This window comes from Podarcis raffonei, chromosome 11 (assembly GCF_027172205.1).
Source record: "Podarcis raffonei isolate rPodRaf1 chromosome 11, rPodRaf1.pri, whole genome shotgun sequence".
Classification (NCBI taxonomy): Eukaryota; Metazoa; Chordata; class Lepidosauria; order Squamata; family Lacertidae; genus Podarcis; species Podarcis raffonei.
In genome coordinates, this window is record NC_070612.1 from 50,926,309 (window position 1) to 50,949,633 (window position 23,325).

A 23,325-nucleotide genomic window follows, 5' to 3' on the forward strand; every position below is an offset into this window, starting at 1 on the left:
GTTCAAATGATGATTCTTTGCTTTTACAAATTGTTTGCAGAACCAGTTTACCATGTGGCCATTCAAAAATACAGTAAGGCAACTTTGTAAAGATACAACTAACCTTCAAAAACCACCTGCAGATTTCTTTTTCTCTGGTGAATAAGAGATTTGTCCCAGTAGGGTGCATACTCAGGTGTTACGCTTAGTAGATCCTGTGGGAATGTTCAAGGGCAGAACAGTAGAGACATTGACATTTAAGACTAGAATGGAAAGTTTAAACGTAATTATTTGTTTAGGTTGCCTAATGTAAGTTATGTAATTGCATGTAGGTATAATGTTTGGAAAACTACTAGTTGCGTTACTCAAAGCATTCATTATTCTCTCTGCCCAGTACAGTACTTTGAAATTAAAGATCTCTATAGAGAAGACATTAAGTCTCCTACACCCAAAATATAATGTTGCTGGCAAAGGACCTTTTTAACCGCATGTACTGGAATGTTGTAACTTCTAGGGAAACATCTCCATTAGTATCAAAAATAATTATGTGTTAGTGCAAAAGTTCAGGGGATGCACACCTGATCTGACTTTGTGTCTGGTCTAGAATACTTTGTTGTGTCTGTCGTATATTCTTTTAACAAGCTGTGGGTTTTTAAAATAAAAAATATGCCTCTTGTCCTGTTTGAAATAACGGACCTTTTCCCAACCCCCTTGTATGCTTTTTCCTTACCATAATTCAAGGTAAGGGTGGTATTGTGGGCAGTGCCTTCTGGGGAAGGGAGCTACAACTTATTTTTTTAGCATTTCCTCCCCTTTGCTCCTGCTCTCAAGTTAGGGAGTGTGTGCTAGGGAGGAGTGGTCCATTGGAAAAGAGAGTTTTTAGAAGGACTGGATTCAAGTTCCACTTGCGTTATTAATTCACTGTGTGGGCAAGTTGCTCTCTCTGAGTTTCAGTTCCCCACAAACAAAATCATGTCCTCATTGTGATGTTGCGAGGGCTAAGTACAATAAAGGCTGTGAGGTTCTTTGCAAAAATAAAAGTTCCATGTATATGTTAAAAAAGAAAGGAAGAAGGTAAAGGACCCCGGATGGTTAAGTTATTAAAAAGCAATGCCCTAGCTCATTACTTTCTACAGTACTTACACCGACAGCGACATAACAATGTCTTCAGAGAAGGCCTTTCTCAGCTCGCCTCCTTCAGATTATTTGAGCCAGGGATGCCACAAATAGACATTATTGCTAAGCTTCTCCTGCTTCTCCTCCTCTTTGTGCTTTGGTAAAAGGTAAAGGTAAAGGACCCCTGGACAGTTAAGTGCAGTTGAAATCAACTGTGGGCTGTGGCACTCATCTCTGCTTTCAGGCCGAGAAAGCTGGTGTTTCCAGGTCACGTGGCCAGCAGGACTAAACTGCTTCTGGCACAACGGGACACCGTGACGGAAATCAGAGCGCACAGAAATGCCGTTTACCTTCCTGCCGCAGCAGTACCTATTTATCTACAGTGGTACCTCAGGTTAAGTACTTAATTCGTTCTGGAGGTCCGTTCTTAACCTGAAACTGTTCTTAACCTGAAGCACCACTTTAGCTAAAGGGGCCTCCTGCTGCTGCCGTGCCACCGGAGCACGATTTCTGTTCTCATCCTGAAGCAAAGTTCTTAACCTGAAGCACTATTTCTGGGTTAGTGGAGTCTGTAACCTGAAGCGTATGTAACCCAGGGTACCACTATACTTGCATTGGCGTGCTTTCAAACTGCTAGGTTGGGAGGAGCTGGGACAGAGCAATGGGAGCTCACCTTCTCATGGAGATTCAAACTGCTGACCTTCTGAATGGCAAGCCCAAGAGGCTCAGTGCTTTAGACCACAGCACCACCCATGTCCCAAATAAACAAGCACACAATCACTGATAGGTCCACCCGCCATTGTGAGGCTCAAAGCAATGAAGATGATGCCTCCCCAGCTCTTGCCATTGGCTGTGAGTTTCTTGTGATGTCACAAAAGCACTTGGCAACTGAGTGGATATACAGGCAGGCCAAGGGGAAAGCCCTCTTCTGTTTCCAGCAGGACACACCTGGCAATGGATGTGACCTTCAGCACTGCCCAGGTTTCTTCCACTTGGAGGAGGCAAAGTGGTGAATGGAAGGAGGCAATCCTCTGGCAGTGGGATGCTAGGGAGCGATAATAAGGCAAGTTTGCTTGCTTGAAGGCTGCTGGTATCTCTGATTAGAAGCTGGCAGACATCTCATGATGCAGCTAACAGTAGCTTCTGGCGCAATGGGACACCATGATGGAAACCAGAGCACATGGAAACACCGTTTCCCTTTCCGTTGCAGAGGTATCTATTTATCTACTTGCACTGATGTGCTTTCGAACTGTCGGGTTGGCAGGAACTGGGGCAGAGCGACGGGAGCTCACCCCATCGTGCGGATTTGAACCGCCAACCTTCCAATTGGCAAGCCCAAGAGGCTCAGTGGTTTTGACCACAGCACCATCTGTGTCCCTTTACCTTTGCCATGTATAAGATAAATTCCACAGAGGTGATGGCAATAAGTAGCTTGTAACTTGCTAGACCCATTGCTCAGGTTCTATGGCTCCCAGCAAGTCCATGTAGGTACGTTGGAGAGGGTGTTTTTTTGGGTTTGTTTGTTTTTTGGAACATTACTAGCTTATTTTTCAAATTACAATTTTTCATTTATTGTGCCCATGGGTCTAGAGCAGGGGTGGCTAACTTTTTTGGGGGGGCCCAGCCACATTGAGTGTTGGTCAGCCCACTGAGGACTGCATGCCATCACTTGTGCCTGCATGTCATACATGTGCAAACTGACACATCATGTGCACACAGTGGAGGGAACAGAAAGACTCGGTAGCATGCATAAATACTCACTCTCAGCAAGCACGCTATCTCGCCCTACCCCAACAGTGCCATGCAGAGGAAAAGCACAGCAGATTTGCTCTCTAGGGTACTGCTGTGACCATTATCATCATTATTAATTGAATTTATTTACTGCCCTATACCTGCAGGTCTCAGGGTGGTTTACAGAATAAAATCAAAATATAAAACCACAAAATAATAATAATAATAATAATAATAATAATAATAATAATAATAATAATAATAATTTATTTATACCCCGCCCATCTGGTTGGGCTTCCCCAGCCACTCTCAGTGGCTTCCATAAAAACATTAAAATACTGTAATACATCAAACATTTAAAGCTTCCCTAAAGAGGGCTGCCTTCAGATATCTTCTAAAAGTCTGGTAGTTGTTGTTCTCTTTGACTTCTGGTGGGAGGGTGTTCAACAGGGAGGGCGCCACTACCGAGAAGGCCCTCTGCCTGGTTCCCTGCAACGTAGCTTCTCGCAGTGAGGGAACCGCCAGAAGGCCCTCAGTGCTGGACCTCAGTGTCTGAGTAGAACGATAGGGGTGGAGATGCTCCTTTAGATATATTGGACCAAGGCTGTAATCCAAATAATAACAAAATCCATAATCAAAATAATAACAACAACCCAATAACCCACTCTCCCCAAAACCCCACATTTTAAAAGGGCATAGGATGTCAATCAGATCAGCCAAAGACCTGGTTAAAAAGGAACATTTTTGCTTGGTGCCTAAAGGTGTATAATGAAGGTGCCAGGTGAACCTTCCAGGGGATAGAATTCCACAGACAGGGAGCCACTGCAGAGAAGGCCCTGTTCTCATGTTGCCACCCTCTGGACCTCTCGAGGAGGAGGCACATGAAGAAGGGCCTCAGAAGATGATCTCAGCTGCCGTGTGGAGGAAAAAAACAGCTCCAGTTGGCAGTCATTGATAGCTGCCAAAAGGATAGGGTGGCTTGCAATTGTCTTTGAGAGCAGGTGCTTTGACTGCTCTCAGTAATAATTGTGACTCTCTTTAGAAGTCAACCACAGAAATTCACGTGGAAGCAAATACACAGTTTTCTTGTGAACATGGGTCACAAGAAGCAGTTTGGGGGTGCAGTTTGGACAGTAAAATATCAAAAGACCAGAGCAGACACAGCAGACAGCTCTGAAACTACCGTATTTTTCGCTCTATAAGACGCACCAGACCATAAGGCGCACATAGTTTTTGGAGGAGGAAAACAAGGAAAAAAATATTCTGAATCTCAGAAGCCAGAACAACAAGAGGGATAGCTGCGCAGCGAAAGCAGCGATCCCTCTTGTTGTTCTGGCTTCTGGGGTAGTTGCGCAGCCTGCATTCGCTCCATAAAACGCACAAACTTTTCCCCTTACTTTTTAGGAGGGAAAAAGTGAGTCTTATAGAGCAAAAAATACGGTATATGGTCAGTGCTAAAATGAATCAAGTCTCTCTAGCAGGAAGCTCCAAGCATTTAAACCTGTTGCTCAAGATTTGGAGCATGGCCTATCTCATAATAGCCAAAATTGCAGTGCTCAGCAAGCATGCGGTCATTTCTATTCCTGAACCAGCTTCTGGGGAGAAGCAGTGAGACCTACAGTGACAGTCGCAAAGTTATCTATGCATTAAAAATGCAGCTGTGTTTACAACTGTCTGATTACCTAGGTAGAGGGCTAAATTGCAAGCCAATTACAATAATAAATGCAAAGTGTTATAAATTGCATTTGGATAGCATAGCTCTTCAGTGTCTCAGATATGGACTAGGTTTGTGGGTGTGTTTTAAAAATCTCATTTTATACAATAAGGCACTTAATTGTGTGATTGCAAAGCAGCTGCAGCTTTTCTCATCAATAAGAAAAGTGTTCGTTTGTGAATGCCATTTCATATTTACTTCAGCAATGTATCTGATACCGGATGTATCTGAATTTTGTGTGTACGTGTGAAACTTAAACATAGCATCTGGAAGATATTTGTTGTACTCTTTTAGTTGCAATGTGAATTAACTGAGTTTCATTCATGCCATGGGGAGAGGCATAACTTTTAAGGGACTTCTATAATTCTCACTCCTGCCTGTTTTCATAATGCTCATAGCTTATAGTCATAGTTATCTCAGCCCATGGAATTTGTGGAAGTCACTTTCATTTAGATAATGTGCTGTTCGGTTTTTTATTTAATTTGGCACTTCTTGTCAAAGCACTTCTGAGCCTGAGTCCATGTGGGACACTCAAGTTTAACAGCACTTCTCATAATAGAGGTTCTGGCAAAGTTTCGTTTAAAACCTGCAATTCATCACTTGCAAATTATGCTTACACTGACTTTGGAAAGCAAAGGTCAGCTTCGTGAATTTTTGTACCCACAAGCACAGTTCTGCATTATGAGGACTCCTTGGGGGACGTCACTGTGTTTGTCTTTAGGTGCCACAGGCCTTGCGTACGCTCACCTCAATTGACCTCTCATCTATTCTCCCTACTCCAAAAATAAAAATAAAAATTTAACAACGTGACAGATTAGATATGCCTAGCCAGTACTGGTGTATGGCAAGGAATGTAAGTTTTATCGAGGCTTCTCTTTGAGATTGGAAAGTGTCTTCGAGAAAAAACAAGCATCTTTCCCTATGAGGCAGTGCTTTCCAATCTTGGGTCTCCAGCTGCTTTTGGACTACAATTCCCATCAATCCTAGCCACTGGTCTTGCTAGCTAGGAATGATGGGAGTCGTAGTCCAAAAACAACTGGAGACCCAAGTTTGGGAAACACTGTTTCTGAGGCAATCCACAGGGTGAATTGGGGGAGCCAGCTGTGGAGATAGCTACTGCTTGTGTGGGCTGTGCTGAAATTGTTGACATCTCTTGGTAGTGGTGGCGCTGTGGTCTAAACCACTGAGCCTATTGGGCTTGCCGATCAGAAGGTCGGCAGTTTGAATCCCCATGACGGAGTGAGCTCCTGTTGCTCTGTCCCAGCTCCTGCCAACCTAGCAGTTCGAAAGCACACCACTGCATGTAGATAAATAGATACCACTGTAGCGGGAAGTTAAACAGTGTTTCTATGTGCTCTGGTTTCTGTCACGGTGTCCCATTGTGCCAGAAGTGGTTCAGTCATGCTGGCCACATAACCCGGAAAGCTGTCTGTGGACAAATGCTGGCTCCCTCAGCGTGAAAGCAAGATGAGCGTTGCAACCCCATAGTCACCTTTGACTGGACTTAACTGTCCAGGGGTCCTTTACATTTTTACCAGTGTTGAAGGAAGAGTTGTCTTAGTAATAGCTATATAGTGGCTTGAAAAATACATATTATGCTGTTTGGAAGTATGTGTCATTGCTGTTGAACAGTTCTGTTTGCAAAACAGGTTCTGTTTACCTTCCTTAAGCCCTCCAGATGACTTAGCCTACAACTCCCATCAGCTTCAGCTAGCATGGCCAATGGCCAAAGATGATGAGAGTTATAGTCCAACAGTGACTGGTGGGTACTATGCCTAATAAAAGTAAAGGGACCCCAGACCATTAGGTCCAGTCGTGGCCGACTCTGGGGTTGCGGCACTCATCTCGCTTTATTGGCCGAGAGAGCTGGCGTACAGCTTCCGGGTCATGTGGCCAGCATGACTAAGCCACTTCTGGTGAACCAGAGCAGCACATGGAAATGCCGTTTACCTTCCCGCCAAAGTGGTACCTATTTATCTACTTGCATTTTGACATGCTTTCGAACTGCTATGTTGGCAGGAGCAGGGACCGAGCAATGGGAGCTCACCCCATCGCGGGGATTCGAACCGCCGACCTTCTGATCGGCAAGCCCTAGGCTCTGTGGTTTAACCCACAGCGCCACCCGTGTCCCACTATGCCTAATACTCCTGCTTTATTTGTGAGTAGGTGAATCTGCAAAGAATTGCAGTTCTTTCTTTCTTTCTTTCTTTCATTCATTTCAAGGAGAGGAAAATATGAAGAGAATCACTCATTCAGTCTAACCAAACATACGGATGCCTTTATCAATGTGGAGTTCTTGGAAGGAGTAAGTGATAAAGTATAAAGTATAAATGCAGTTTAAACACTTCAAACAGTGAAATAAAAGTCGGCTGAAGTGCAGAGATTGCCTGAGAATTGCTATTAAAAATTTGTATACCTTCAGTCAGAAACCGGTTAACTGGAGTGTTAATAAAAGAGATGAGCTAAATCACTCATTACAGATGAAGCAGAGTTCGTGGATTACAGCAAATGTAGGTTAGGTAAGTGTTTAGTTTAATTAGAGAAAAAATGTTTTAAGGCAGAGAAATCAGAAGTTAATGGGGGGGGGGGAGTCCTAGGTATTGCAAGGTATGAGGCAGTCCTCCCTAGGAATGTTTTGGGGGTTGTTAGAGTATGTGTGAGATAACAAAATCTTGACATAGTGTGAATGATAAAAACAAATGGCTGTAAATGAGAGTGGTGGATTTACCAAGGATCACTTATCTCTCTTGATAATTAACTGCCATGTTTGGAAACAAAACAAAAAATCACCTCCCTCCCCTTCACAACATTTACACACCATTTGACTATAATAAAGCGCCAAAGCAGTTCACCAAAAGAGCAAAACAATCAAATTATTGGTAAAGAACAATTGAAACAACTATTATGAAACATTAAATGATAATACAATTATTTATAATTGAAGAATTACCATACATCATCGGAGAAGACTTGCTCCTGTGTCTGAAATAAAGCTTCATTTTTGCAGAACCACAAGCCTTATTCTACCATTGTTAGTATCCATCCAAGTTCGCCTTTAATTCTGACATTTTCAGAATTACTCATACCACTGCTTGAAAAACTTCCTTAATCACACATACTTGGATGAAAACACCCATTTGTCCTTGCATACAGTTCATCTCCTTTAACAAATAGACCCCTTTGTTAAAAGATACAGCCCATTTATCTAAGCTGTAGCTGAGCTAATATAGCTGTTATTTCTTGCCGGAGAATAAATTTGATAGGAAACAGCTATGGGTGGGCTTATCTCATGCAACCAGGTTGTTGTCCCTAGAAAGGTGGCGACAGTGGGAACCTTTTTAAGGTCCTGATTCATTAAACACTCTGCAGTCGACTTGTTGAGGTATGAGACTGCTTTGCTAACTTTTGAAATGTTTGCCAAGACATGTAAAATTTCAAAGCTTTTGTGGTGTCAGCTTTGAATAATAGGCCACTCTGCTAAGTCAAGGCTCTCACTTGCCCCAAATATGTGGGGAATGCTTGCCCCAACTACGCCACTCCAGTTTGAACATGTACAGAATCTGTGATAGGAATTGAGCAGAGAGCCTTGTTTTGAGAAGAAGTGCTCAGTTTTTCAGAGAAGAAGAAGAAGAAGAGTTTGGATTTGATATCCCACTTTATCACTACCCGAAGGAGTCTCAAAGCGGCTAACATTCTCCTTTCCCTTCCTTCCCCACAACAAACACTCTTTGAGGTGAGTGAGGCTGAGAGACTTCAGAGAAGTGTGACTAGCCCAAGGTCACCCAGCAGCTGCATGTGGAGGAGCGGAGACGCGAACCCGGTTCCCCAGATTACAAGACTACCGCTCTTAACCACTACACCACACTCCTACTCATGAATGATAGGATATGGCAGCACCTAACACTAAAGCTTTTCCCCACAAGCCTTGATAAACTGTCTTTTATGAATTGCTGCATGTGGGCAGGATCAGGCCGAGAGTATCTACCAGCTGTGAGTTGCTGCACTGCAAAAAACAAGGGGGGTCACTCAGGATTTCTTTTAGTGTTGTAGGGGATGCTGAGATGAAAATCTCTCATCATGCACACTTACCCACAATGCATCATTTCTGACTCAGCATCCTTTGTGACATTAAACAGGACCTGTAGGTGGACCTCTCCGACTGCGCACTCCTTCCCTCATGTCCTAAAAGTTGCTGTCTTAAAGCACCTAGGTTCCATGCACAGTTGGGCCAGCACTGGATAAGGAAGAAGGATCCACTTTGTCTATGTACAGTGGTGCTGGGTTGGGTCCTGGCTAAGTTAGTTGTGCTTAGTGCCTATCAAAATCACCAGGCCGTAAATTAAGCCTGTTGAAGAAAAGCGATAAATTGGTTAATTCTCCATGAGTCAGCAGAGACGACTCATTCCCCACAAGGCAGCTGCAGACGTCTTGTAACTGCCTTATCGGTATTGCTGGGGAGAATTGGCGCATGAGGCTAGGTAGATAAGGCGCCCAGGCTACAGCATTTATTGTGGTAGGACATTGGGAGAATCTGTGTGAGACTGTGTGGAACAGAAAAAGGAAGAGGAAGAATTGGGATTCTGGACAAGACTGAAGAGTTGCAGGACTTTGAAAGCAAGGACTTGGCAGCAAGGACTTTGAAGCAAGGAACCCTCTCTGGGCTCAGAGAGAGAAGACTACTTGTAGCATCTGTAAATAGTGTGTGTATTCATAGTGGTGTTTGTTGGTGTCGGCCTAGTAGAGACAACTCTGTTAATGGCTGTTTTATGCAGTGAGCTTGACTGAACTCTCATGGTAAAGGTAAAGGTAAAGGGACCCCTGACCATTAGGTCCAGTCGTGGCCGACTCTGGGGTTGCGGCGCTCATCTTGCTTTATTGGCTGAGGGAGCTGGCGTACAGTTTCCAGGTCATGTGGCCAGCATGACTAAGCTGCTTCTGGCGAAACCAGAGCAGTGCACGGAAATGCTGTTTACCTTCCTGCCGGAATGGTACCTATTTATCTACTTGCACTTTGACATGCTTTCGAACTGCTAGGTGGGCAGGAGCAGGGACCGAGCAACGGGAGCTCACCCCCTCACGGGGATTCGAACCGCTGACCTTCTGATCAGCAAGTCCTAAGCTCTGTGGTTTAACCCACAGTGCCACCCGTGTCCCCAACTCCTATGGTACATACACCCAAATCCAAACTCTCTGCTATCTAGATTATTTTGGCAAAATATTTCGTAAGTCACAACCTGCTTCTTTTCAGTCTCATCAGATGCACAAGATGTGTATGATGACAGGGAAGGTATCTTCTGATTGTGTACATACACACTATAGCATTTGTTGTCGAGCGGTGGGTCAAGACCCACTTGGTCACAGCCTAATCCAGGCTTCCTCAAACTCGGCCCTCCAGATGTTTTGAGACTACAGTTCTCATCATCCTTGACCACTGGTCCTGTTCGCTAGGGATCATGGGAGTTGTAGGCCAAAAACATCTGGAGGGCCAAGTTTGAGAAAGCCTGGCCTAATCCAAGGTGGGTCACAACAGGAGCACTAAAAGGTAAAGGTAAAGGGACCCCTGACCATTAAGTCCAGTCGTGACCGACTCTGGGGTTGCGGCGCTCATCTCACTTTATTGGCTGAGGGAGCTGGCATACAACTTCCGGGTCATGTGGCCAGTATGACTAAGCCACTTCTGACGAATCAGAGCAGCACACAGAAACACCGTTTACCTTCCCACCGGAATGGTACCTATTTATCTACTTGCACTTTGACATGCTTTGGAACTGCTAGGTTGGCAGGAGCAGGGACCGAGCAACGGGAGCTCACCCTGTTGTGGGGATTCGAACCGCTGATCTTCTGATCAGCAAGTCCTAGGCTCTGTGGTTTAACCCACAGTGCCAACCGCGTCCAACAGGAGCGCTACTTTGATACAAATGATTTAGGTAAAAAGGGAAGCCTGCTTAGAACTTGTCAGCCTGTCTTTTAGGATGTTCTCTTCAAGTAGCAAACTGTGTTTCCTGAACTTAAATACTGAAATCACTGACAGAGCTGCTCATATGGGTAGTTTTGCAGAGATTACAGTGTGTCAGTGCAAAGTTCCTATTTCCAGTTCTCTAAATCACTTTCTGCTGCTGCAGCATATCACAAACTGGCAAATTGTTGCAACCCTAAGGGAATCTGTGACTTCCCACATAGTTTGTACCACCTCTGGAGCATAACACCCTTGCTGGCATATTAAATGGTGCATTTATTGCATATTTATAAAGTAGTGTTTATTTTACGTGTTTATAATCTGGATCTTAGTGTTTATCCTCCATTATACACACCAACATTTTTTGAGGTGGGGCTTAGGGGTGACTTGAGTGAAATGTTGTAAACAGTTGTCATTGCCAATACAGATGTAACTCCACTGAGTTTAGGAACTATGTTGCTTCTGGAAGCTTAAGCTGCTTTCACTTTTGAAGGAACAAGGAAATACTGCAGTTAGGAAGATAAGGAGGGGCCATTACCCAAAGAGTCCTTTTTGTGGCAAGGGCACAAGAGCTGGGGGTTCAAGAGTAAGCACAGGATTAAGCAGGTTGTTTAACTGCAGAAAGAACAAAGCTCAAGCTACATGCCATTTTTAATGTGTTGTGCATTTGCACGTGTGTGTTTGAAAAGCATCACAGGGGACTCCTGGAGTCGCTCGGTGGTAGAGCATATGTTTTGTATGCAAAAATAAAAATGCCTGGTTCAATCTCTAGCATCTTCAAGTAGGTCTGGTAAAAGATTCCTGCCTGAAACCCTGGAGAGCTGATGCCTGTCCGTGTAAACAGTAATGAGCTAGATCAGGGGTCAGCAAACTTTTTCATCAGGGGGCCAGTCCACTGTCCCTCAGACCTGGGGGGGGGGGGGCTATATTTTGGGAAAAACCAAAAGAACAAATTCCTATGCCCCACAAATAACCCAGAGATGCATTTTAAATAAAAGCACACATTCTACTCATGTGAAAGCATGCTGATTCCCGGACCATCCGCGTGAGGGATTTAGAAGGCAATTGGGCTGGATCTGGCCCCCAGGCCTTAGTTTGCCTACCCATGAGCTAGATGCTAAAGGTAATGGACCCCTGGGTGGTAAAGTCCAGCTAAAGGTGACTGTGGGGTTGCAGTGCTCATCTTGCTTTCAGGCTGAGGGAGCTGGCGTTTGTCCGCAGACAGGTTTCCCGGTCATGTGGCCAGCATGACTAAACCGCTTCTGGCGCAACAGAACACCGTGATGGAAATCAGAGCGCACGGAAATGCCGTTTACCTTCCCGCCGCAGCGGTATCTATTTATCTACTTGCACTGGTGTGCTTTTGAACTGCTAGGTTGGCAGGAGCTGGGAGAGAGCAACGGGAGCTCACCCCGTCACGGGGATTTGAACTGCTGACCTTCTGATTGGCAAGCCCAAGAGGCTCAGTGGTGTAGTCCACAGTGCCACCCGCCTCCCATGTCCTAGACTATGGTATGACTATGGTTGGACTAGATGACCCTCTGGGTCACTTCCAACTCTACAATTCTATGACTTAGGCAAGAGTAGGCCACTTTCCTATATATTCCTGTGATTGGGAGTGCTATGATTGGTGGAGAAGGCATCCTGAACTCCTCCCCTCCTACACTGTGGTCCTGATCAGTATTCCCATTTCCTGAAACCACTGTTTGTGCTCAGAAGAAAGCTGCCAGCAGTTCAAGGTTCCCCCCTCCCCCTCCCCAGCTTTAATCCTCACATTCCTGTGCGGCAAATTAGATTGAAAGTTACCCACAGAGTTTTGTAGCCAAGTGGGGTTTCTCCTTGGTCTCTTAAGACCATTCACAATCCACTATGTCATGCTGGCTCCAAGACTGAGCTAGACAGCTGACTTGAGTATATTTTGCTGATATGTCAGATATAAGTACTTGGACTTGTTGTAAAGCAACATAGAGGAACTTTACTTCCAAGTAATGCTGTTTCAGTGAAGATGGCAACAATTCCTTCCCGTTTTTGGTATCATTTTTATTTCGTTTTTCTGTTTTACCTTGTAGAATATTAATTTAAACAACCTTAAAATATCAGTGACTTCCCTTCTTCTCTTTCCATGGTTCATTTTGTATAACATAAATCCCTGCATATTTTACATAAACTAAACCATTCAGTATTCCATTACTATATCCATCAAAACTTATTTACACTGTTGAATTTATCTTAGTGCTGCCAACGTTTCCAAGTGTACACAATTCCCCCCCCCAATATTTTCAATAAACATTTTCCAGTCTTCTTTAAACCTACGTTCTTCTTGTTCTCTTATTCTATATGTTAAGTCTGCAAGCTGCACATATTCCATCAGTAGAAATTGCCATTCTTCTTTAGTATAACAATTCCTAGGTCTCCTACTTATTTTCTCTCACGGAGAGTCACTTTTGTCAATAATAGACAATGTGAAAACCCATCTCTTTACCACTCCTTTAAAGAACTGTGATTGGATTAAAAGAAGGTAGTTAAATTAATCTAGACTGAGAAAAGCTTAGCCACTTTATCTTAATCTCTTTCAGGGTGGTTAGAGTGACAAAGGGGTAGACTGAGAACTGCAGCCAGGGGCGTTAAAGGAGAATATTATGAAAATGGTATACAGATGGTACATTACACCCGTAAAGTTAGCAAAAATGTATAAAACATGTAATAAGTGTTGGAAATGTAAAGAAAAAGAAGGTTCATTTTTTCATATGTGGTGGGAATGTAAGGAGGTAAAGGGTTTCTGGGAAATGGTATATAATGAATTGAAAAAGATGTTTAAATACACGTTTGTTAAAAAACCAGAAGCCTTTTTGTTAGGAATAACAGGAAGCGAGATAAAAAGAAGCGATTATAAACTTTTTCAGTACGCAGTAACAGCGGCAAGAACATTGATGGCCCAAAAGTGGAAACAAGAGGAATTACCGACCTTGAATGAGTGGAGAATGAAACTTATGGACTATGCAGAACTGGATAAAATGACTGGAAAAATCAGATACCAGAAAGATCACAAATTCATCGAGGACTGGGGAAAGTTTACGGATTATCTGAAAACTATATGTGATGAACAGACAACGCTAGTGGGTTTTAAGGAGGCTTTGTGATAATACAAGGTATATTGTAAAAAAGAAACAGAGATGGAAGGTTAACATTAAATCGGCAATATTATATAGAAAATGCGTGAAGATAAGAAAAATGGATGATTGAGGGAGGTGCCGGTGGAAGTTCAAAAAACAGCAAATTTGTAATTGTGGTTGTATGAATTATTTGTAAAAGAAAAACTTAATAAAAATTTATATATATAAAAAAGAGAGAACTGCAGCCAGGGGATGAGAGGCAGAAAGGTATCTACTCCTGTGACCTTCAGTTTATCATGCAAAATGTGAGTGGAATCTGGGTCTCTGTGTGCACAAGGTGCAGATACCAGTATTTTCACTACTGTGAGTACCAAAGCTTTCTGGAATGGAATGGTCGGAATGAAACTGAAACAGGGCTGTCAGGAAAGTAGGCATCTGATTAACATAATCCACTTTGAGTGGTCTCAAATATGCACTCCAAGGGTGCTGCCAAATGGCTCCTTCCTGCTGCGATGGAGGGATGTTTGCTACCATCCAGCCTCAGGCTTCCCGGAAGACCCTTTATGTTTTATGTTGCTAAGTACTGTGCTACATCTGCAACAGGCAGGAATCTCTTCCCCAAATGGGATGGAATATAAGGCCTTCTACATGGGCTCATAGGGATGCGGGTGTCGCTGTGGGTTAAACAGATCATAAGGCCGGCGGTTCGAATCCCCGTGACGGGGTGAGCTCCCATTGCTCGGTCCCTGCTCCTGCCAACCTAGCAGTTCGAAAGGACGAAGTGCAAGTAGATAAATAGGTACCGCTCCAGCGAGAAGGTAAACGGCGTTTCTGTGCGCTGCTCTGGTGCGCCAGAAGCGGCTTAGTCATGCTGGCCACATGACCCGGAAGCTGTACGCCGGCTCCCCGGCCAATAAAGCGAGATGAGCGCCGCAACCCCAGAGTAGGCCACTACTGGACCTAATGGTCAGGGGTCCCTTTACATTTACCTTTTACATGGGCTCATAGGGACACGGGTGGCGCTGTGGGTTAAACCACAGAGCCTAGGGCTTGCCAATCAGAAGGTCAGTAGTTCGAATCCCCACTATGGGGTGAGCTCCCGTTGCTCCATTCCAGCTCCTGCCAACCTAGCAGTTCGAAAGCACACCAGTGCAAGTAGATAAATAGGTACCGCTCTGGCGGGAAGGTAAACGGCGTTTCCGTGCGCTGCTCTAGTTCGCCAGAAGCGGCTTAGTCATGCTGGCCGCATGACCCGGAAGCTGTTCACCAGTAAAGCGAGATGAGCGCTGCAACCCCAGAGTCATCTGCGACTGGACCTAATGGTCAGGGGTCCCTTTACCTTTACATGGGCTCATGCAGACCTGGCAATGGGAAAGAGCAGTCTGTGCTGCTTATTTTGGTTATTGTTTTTAATTTCCATTTGCAAGAGGGTTTTTTTCTCCTTCAAATTACACACCCACCCACACAAATAAGTGACAGGTGTCATTTGCGGATATTGTTGTGTATTCAGTAGCTTTGACTTTATTTGTTAGGTCATATCCTTCACCAGAGGATCCCAAAGTGGGTTATGCAATAGTAAAACAAGGCCATGCATAAAGTCAAAATGGCTATAAAATTGCCATTTGTCACAAGCAATGTGAAATCCCTAACATGCAGGGTGAACAACTAATCAAACATTGTCTGTGATTTGCGTAAGAAGGTACTCAAGGTGCCAATCCGTTAGCCACTGACAGATGATAACCACCTCTGCTCAGAAATTGCTCATATTGCACTAAATCGTTAGCAATAACATAGTGTTCTTCGTCTCTGGGTGTTCTACAAACAGTGTTTTCATGAATAGACACAAAGAGGGTGCTCCACAAGAGGTTTATGCAAGATTCTGTGGCCTGGTTACTCTGATGCTGGACACATCCTAGAATATCTTCAGCCTGTGAGTAAAAGATTCCCTCCCCCTCTTCTTTTTACCTTTCTCCTCCTGAGATGGAACTCCTATTTGGGGACTTCCCTGGCTTTTTCCTGTCCCATGTAGGACCAGTCTGGAAAGTTAGCCTTGGTGAAGACTTGACGCTTTCATCCCCCCAAAAAGTTTTTGATTTGAGTTTCCATTGAAATGAGGCTGTATTTTAATATTTTAATGTTGTATTTCAATCAATTTGTTTTTATATCGGGTGTTAGCCACCCTGAGCCCTGTCTTGGCTGGGGAGGGCGGGGTATAAATAGAAATATTATTATTATTATTATTATTATTATTATTATTATTAGCTGTAGGCAAGGTCTGTTCTTCACCATGAGTCCCAGTTTAGCCAAACCTTTGCTTAGCTCAGGGTAGAAACAAAAAGGACTGGGGAGGGTCAAAGTGCACCTCTCCAGCAACCCACATGTACATGTGACCCCCCCTTAAGCCATAGTTTCTATTGTTTGTGTGATTCCAGGAAGCCACAAAACCAAGCCATTTGTGTTTCATGCATGTTGTATCAGAACTGGCTAAGGATCCGTGTTTCAAACACTTTCAGACTAAACTGCTTGGCACAGGGTTTTTTCCTCCTTTTGAATATTTCTGGTTGTAATGGCCAAACAACTGCAAGAACCAAATAACCAAAGACTGTGTTTTTAACAATGTGCTGCTTAATAATTGTGTGTGTGTGTGTGTTGATTTTCTTAGGCCTGTTGAGTAACTGCTCTCTTTGAACAACTGTAGAGTGATTCTAATTAGGAATGAAAACTAGATGTTCATATGCATCTGTGTAGTCTGTTTTGATTTCCCCCTTGTATGTGCTCACAAAGAGTCAAAGCAGCTATGAATACATTACGTCTCCTTATTTCTGCATGCTACAGATGTCAACCTAAAGGGCAATGTTTCTGAAATGAGCACATTTTCTCCTGCGCCAGCTGTAGCCTTGGAGACTCTGGACAACCTTTATTTGCCATCAAGCTCAGTAATGCACTGCTATTTTTATTTTTTAAAAAATATTTTCAAATGATTGTGCATGTTACATATATGCACGGTTGTCTTTTCCGTGTAACTGGTGCAAATTCTGCCTTCCATTTCAGATTCAGAAGGTTTGTATGCATGCAATTTCTCTTTCCGAATTTGCTTTTTGCCTGAGATCTTACCCCTTCAGGGGTTTACCAGTACTATGCTATACAGCTGGCTCGGATTCAGTTTACAGCACTGTAATCCAACTGTGAGGCTAGCAATGCATGCACAATTCCAGCTGTTAAGCTATCCAATGCAGGAATGGCCCATAGTCTTACCAACTGAAAATGGTAAAAGGCATGCCTAGCGACTGAGGGGTTCACAAATTAAGAGAGGCAGGTAGCCTTGGAGGTGTTTGCTGACGTTGACAATTTGCCAGAATTATGTTTAAACACTTAACTCATATCTATTTCTTGTTTTGATACTGCATGATCTTGCTGACCCCCATCCTGCTGATATAGAAAGGTAAAATAAAGCCATACTGACAGTCCATAATTTAACTGTGTGTACAACACAGCATGATTAAAAATAAAAAAATACTGTACTTGTTTTGCAGTGAATGTAGTTGTGAGCTACCAGAATTCAGCCTTCATTTTTATTTACAGCATCTCATTTGCATGCCCCTCCCCCTTTTCCTTTCTGCTGTCCCTGCCATTAAAGACCTTGAGGCATATCTCCATAAATCAATTTAGTGCTGAGACGATTTAGTGCTGAGACAAACATGCATTAGAGTTGGAAAGGATCTAGCAGTGTGCAATTTAGCCCAACCCTCTGCATGGAAGATGATACGTTCTGTACCTAAAGGCACTCTCAGCAAATGCCAGTTCAGCCATGAAAACTTCTGTGGCAGAAACAGAGAGCACCGTAATGTGAAAATTAGGATTTAAGTTTTCACTTTTAGTATTTTGCCCACCAGAAAAAGCTCTGTATAAAAAGCAATCTACGTATATGTCATCTGAGCTGGTGACTTCATGTCTAAAAAACTTAAGATTTGCTCACATTTTCTCTTGTCTGTACAATTGATAGCTATCGTCACTTGAATATTATGCTTTTTCTTTCTTTTTTATATTTTTTATTGGTTTTACATAATTTTTTACACAATAACTGTAACCATTCCAAAACATAAAAATTAAAAAGGTTCTTTCAAATCTACAGACCTCCTCCCCTCTCTCCATGGGTTCCAAAGATTTTTTCTTTTTTTCTGCATCTTTTACCGTTATCCATCTGTTACATAATCATAGTAACCAAAATTCATTTCTCATTACAAGTGTCATTGTCTCCCCGCCAATGATTTTAACTGTCTACGGTGGCCTTTTAAGTACTGTATGTTAAAAAATTATTCCAATATTTTAGGAATACGATCTTCCTGGTTTCTGATCTTTCCCATCAGCCTCACCATCTTAATAATAATAATAATAATAATAATAATAATAATAATAATAATAATAATAATAATTTATTATTTGTACCCCGCCCATCTGGCTGGGTTTCCCCAGCCACTCTGAGCGGCTTCCAACAAAGATGAAAGATACACTAAAATGTCACATATTAAAAACTTCCCTGAACAGGGCTGGCTTCAGATGTCTTCTGAATGTCAGGTAGATGTTTATCGCTTTGACATCTGATGGGAGGGCGTTCCACAGGGCAGGTGCCACTACCGAGAAGGCCCTCTGCCTGGTTCCCTGTAACTTGGCCTCTCGCAGTGAGGGAACCGCCAGAAGGCCCTCGGCGCTGGACCTCAGTGTCCGGGCAGAACGATGGGGGAGGAGACGCTCCTTCAGATATACTGGACCGAGGCCGTTTAGGGCTTTCAAGGTCAGCACCAACACTTTGAATTGTGCTCGGAAACGTACTGGGAGCCAATGTAGGTCTTTCAAGACCAGTGTTATATGGTCTCGGCGGCCGCTCCCAGTCACCAGTTTAGCTGCCGCATTCTGGATTAGTTGCAGTTTCCGGGTCACCTTCAAAGGTAGCCCCACGTAGAGCGCATTGCAGTAGTCCAAGCGGGAGATAACCAGAGCATAATCTTCCATCAGCTTGGTCTGCCATTCCTCTCTGGTCCTCACTTCTCCTTCCTTCCATCTCTGGGCTAGAAGCATTCTCGTTGCCGTCGTTGCATACATAGTCAGTATTTATTTTCTATTTATTTCCTCAGAATGTTATGTTTTTTCAAACCTAGCCCTGGTGTTTGTTGATTTTGTCCAATTGTCTGTGGATATAGGAGTATAGGCAGCCAATATCCTTGCTTCTATTACCCTTTTTAAGTATTTGAAAAAAATTGGAAATACATATAGTTAATGAGTGTGAACTGGGAGCCATATGGTTTGAGGCTGGAACTTAACCTAGTGAACTTCTTGGCTTTGAGCATGCTCAGGATTTGGTGTCCTCTTAGGGACAGGTCAGAACAGAGATGTGAAAGAATAGCACCTTTTGTTTGGCACGGGTGGTGCTGTGGTCTAAACCACCGAGCCTCTGGGGCTCCCTTATCGCTCCCTAGCATCCCACTGCCAGAGAATGTCCTCCTTCCATTCACCACTTTGCCTCCTCCACGTGGAAGAAACCTGGGCAGTGCTGAATGTCACATCCACTGCCAGGTGTGTCCTGCTGGAAATAGAAAAGGGCTTTCCCCTTGGCCTGCCTTTATATCCACTCAGTTGCCAAGTGCTTTTGTGACATCACAAGAAACCCACAGCCAATGGCAACAGCTGAGGAGGCATCATCTTCACTGCTTTGAGCCTCACAATGGCGGGTGGACCTATCAGTGATTGTGTGCTTGTTTATTCAGGACATGGGTGGAGCTGTGGTCTAAAGCACTGAGCCTCTTGGGCTTGCCGATCAGAAGGTCAGTGGTTCAAATCCCTGCAACGGGGTGAGCTCATGTTGCTCTGTCCCAGCTCCTGCCAACCTGGCACTTCAAAAGCACGCTAGTGCAAGTAGATAAATAGATACCACTACAGTGGGAAGGTAAATGGTGTTTCCGTGGGCTCTGGCACTCCTCGAGGTCCTCCGTGCGCCAGTAGTGGTTTAGTCATGCTGGTCACATGACCCGGAAAACTGTCTGTGGACAAATGCTGGCTCCCTAGCCTGAAAGCGAGATGAGCGCTGCAACCCCATAGTCGCCTTTGACTGGACTTAACCGTCCAGGGATCCTTTACCTTTACCTTTTACCTTATGTTTGGCAGACCTGTTATGAACAGGAATGCCCTCCTAATCTTGCCTGGTCAACGAAGTAGTGATTTCTGTATGCCATTCTGCATCTCTTTAACTTCAGCAACTGAGCATGACACAAGCTCAGCCCTGTATTTGGGTAAAGCCATTGGGACTTCAATCCTGTGCTGAAGTTTCCAACCACACTTCCCACCATCTTTCTCCTCTTGTAACTCTACAGCTGTGGTCTCGCAAGTGCTGATTCATTCTGCTAGCTTCTTGTTTTTTCTGCAGCACTTCTTCAGAGTAGCCTTTCCATTCACTAAACATTGCTGCCTGTACTGGGTATTCTGAGGTGCAAGGGAGCCTGATTATGAAACCGGGCAATCAGAAATCTATCTGTTTGCTTTTAACCCTCCAAATGGTTAGGCTAAATAGCAAGAACAGATGGGGAAGCAAATTCATCATGGTACTGTGCTCAGCAAAGCATGACAGGGCATTTAACCTCAAATAGATTTGATCTGGTTTCATGGCGTTCTTTCATGAATTTCTAATCAGCATTTGAAGTACCTCTCTGGTAATGAGCCTCTGAAGAGCAGTACGTTGGAATTATGATATGCAAATATCTTTTGTTTCCACAATAGAAACAGACTTATTAATATTCATATATAATACAAACTAACTTTGACAAAAGGTGCCGGTGCTTTATGACCCTCAGTTAATTGAGTGAATTAGTTTTGACAGTAATTATTTCTCCTGTTACCCCTGCTGGAATTAGTAGTGTTTATGGCATCCAGTCTACCTTTAATTTAGAAGTAGACTAATTTTCTGCTTCTTGCTTTTCTGGCATGGGAGAAACAATTCACTAGTCAATATGAGGATGAAGGCCATTGTTCTCATCAAAATTTAAAGGGGAATTGTTCCATTGGAAAAATACTTATATGTTGAAACAAGTTAGATGTTTGCAATGGACAAAATGTCTAGGTTATTCTAGATTAGAACTTTTATTGTATCATAGAACATGATCTTCCTTCTAGAATATTTTTTATTCCTGCAATATGCTACATTTCTGTCATTTCTGAGTACCATCTTGGGGGCGGGGACTGCAACCCTTTATGTAAGCTTCTTTTTAACAACAGGCACCTGTGATTGGCAATTATGTTTGAGTCTTTTTTATGAATACTGTTTGAGCATTTGTTTCCCCTAGCTTTTAATGTGGGACACTAAGATTAAATTGAATGTGTATAGTTTGCTTGAACTTCAAGGAGGTGGTGGCTGAGGAATTAAGCCCATGTTTTAAATTCAATTAAGACAACTAAGAGTACTATTTTCAATCAATCCAGAATCCCCCCACCCCTGAAACATGACTTCATATATAAGGCTATAGATTTTGGTTAGATTTTCCCTACAGCCCAAATAGCCAGAGGTGCTGCCATTCACCCACTGAATTTCTTAGCTTTTCCTTTCTTAAAGTCTCTAGCCCTCATTGTTAGGCAATATGAGAGGAAATGCGGGTGGTGCTGTGGGTTAAACCACAGAGCCTAGGGCTTGCCGATCAGAAGGTTTGTGGTTCGAATCCCCGCGACGGGGTGAGCTCCCATTGCTCGGTCCCTGCTCCTGCCAACCTAGCAGTTCGAAAGCACACCAGTGCAAGTAGATAAATAGGTACCGCTCCAGCAGGAAGGTAAATGGCGTTTCTGTGCGCTGCTCTGGTTCACCAGAAGCGGCTTAGTCATGCTGGCCACATGACCCAGAAGCTGTATGCCGGCTCACTTGGCCAATAAAGTGAGATGAGCGCCACAACCCCAGAGTCGGCCACGACTGGGCCTAATGGTCAGGGGTCCCTTTACCTTTACCTTTATGTGAGCACATTTCCTAGTACAGTGGTACCTCAGGTTAAGTACTTAATTCGTTCCGGAGGTCTATACTTAACCTGAAACTGTTCTTAACCTGAAGCACCACTTTAGCTAATGGGGTCTCCTGCTGCTGCAGCGCCGCCAGAACACAATTTCTGTTCTCATCCTGAACCAAAGTTCTTAACCTGAAGCACTATTTCTGGGTTAGCGGAGTCTGTAACCTGAAGCGTATGTAACCTGAGGTACCACTGTATGAATGTATGAAGTAGACCCTAATTCCACCTAAGGGTTGAAATAAAATTTGCATGTAACTTCATCTTTCATTATCTGTGTTCATGTGTCGAAGTCCAAGATGCAAATACAATAGTGTTTACAAACATTGGGTTTTAGCTGCATACTTTTATACGCTGGTGTAATGCTGGAATATACAGCACTTCCCTAAGGCTTTGTACTTTGCCACATAGTTTGACACACAGTGGGACTTAACTTTCACGTAAATTAGTTCAGTGTAAGGACACACAGTTGTCCAAGGGGCCAGGAAAAATAAGTAACACTATTAAGGGGTAAGGTTTAAAGCAAAAAAATTAAGTTTTCAGAGAGTTTCAGAGATGTGCATGCAATTAGATTTGTTAATGTAGAAAGTCCATTTATTTCAACTCTGTTTAATGATAGTCGTTTGGTCAGCTAATTGATTAGATTGCTAATAATTTGCAACATCTGTAACACAATCCACAGGGATGTTTATTTACAGCCATCTTTGCACAGGACTGTTGCACCTACTAATCAATCATTCATTCATTATTTATAGGGTTCAATATTTTACCTTTCGTGCCAAAAGAAAGCGATAGAATAAATTGCCTGCACAGTTACCTACATTTAGTACCCTATGCATATATAACAAGGTGGCTTTTATTTTTAAACTGTAATTCTGTTAAAACATATTGTAGCACATTCTTTTTATAATTATTGGAAGCATGTCAAACTTTGCTGTTAGGTTTCTTCCTACTCTTCCTGCAAGTAGGTAGAAGAACTTTGTCATAGTACAGTATCTTGATTCCCTTGGGTATGTCGTAAATGGTGCTCGTAATGAAACAGAAATTTCTCAGAGGTTTTCTGGTTTTGGTGTGCTGCTAAATAATCATTGGTCATTCAGGCACATCTCTGTGTCACTCTTCTTCCAACCAAAGCTTGTTTTTGTTATTGACAGAGCCAAATATTAAATATGTATGGTAGAAGCACAGATCTTTATGCAGATAGCTGTTCTGAAAACCAGTAATGATATAATAATAATAATAATAATAATAATAATAATAATAATAATAATTATTATTATTATTATTATTTATACCCTGCCCATCTGGCAGGGCTTCCCCAGCCACTCTGGGCAGCTTTCAACAAAATATTAAAATACAATAATCCATAAAACATTAAAAGCTTCCCTAAACAGGGCTGCCTTCAGATGTCTTCCAAAAGTCTGGTAGTTGTTGTTCTCTTTGACATCTGGTGGGATTGCTGCTACAGGTCACCTTTGAAAGAAGGCACTGTGGACTGTGGCCTGTCATTTGTTGCTGCAGCATTTAAGTTCATCTTGTTAGTGCTTCTACCAAATCGCAACATGCCAAATCGCAACATATTTAAAAACTAGTAGCCTGGATCGAACACAATTGTTTAAGTGAGCTGAATTTTAACGGTAGACGTGGTCTTCTTGAACTTTGCCAAAAATGCTCAACAACTTT

General features: G+C 43.2%; 1 protein-coding gene across 9 annotated transcripts in view; it reads left to right on the forward strand.

The window, feature by feature from the left end:
- The window catches only part of CDC42SE2 (CDC42 small effector 2), a 98,310-nt gene that overhangs the window by 12,423 nt on the left and 62,562 nt on the right, over window positions 1-23,325 (forward strand). For 4 of the 9 annotated variants that reach the window (XR_008332643.1, XR_008332641.1, XM_053407615.1 and 1 more), the window contains exon 2: window positions 15,435-15,539. The exons of 4 other annotated variants lie outside the window; for them this stretch is intronic. The gene's annotated coding sequence lies outside the window, so the exon portion shown is untranslated. Of the gene's footprint in view, window positions 1-15,434; window positions 15,544-23,325 lie in introns of all 9 variants that reach the window. One more of the 9 variants, XR_008332642.1, reaches the window with a different exon arrangement.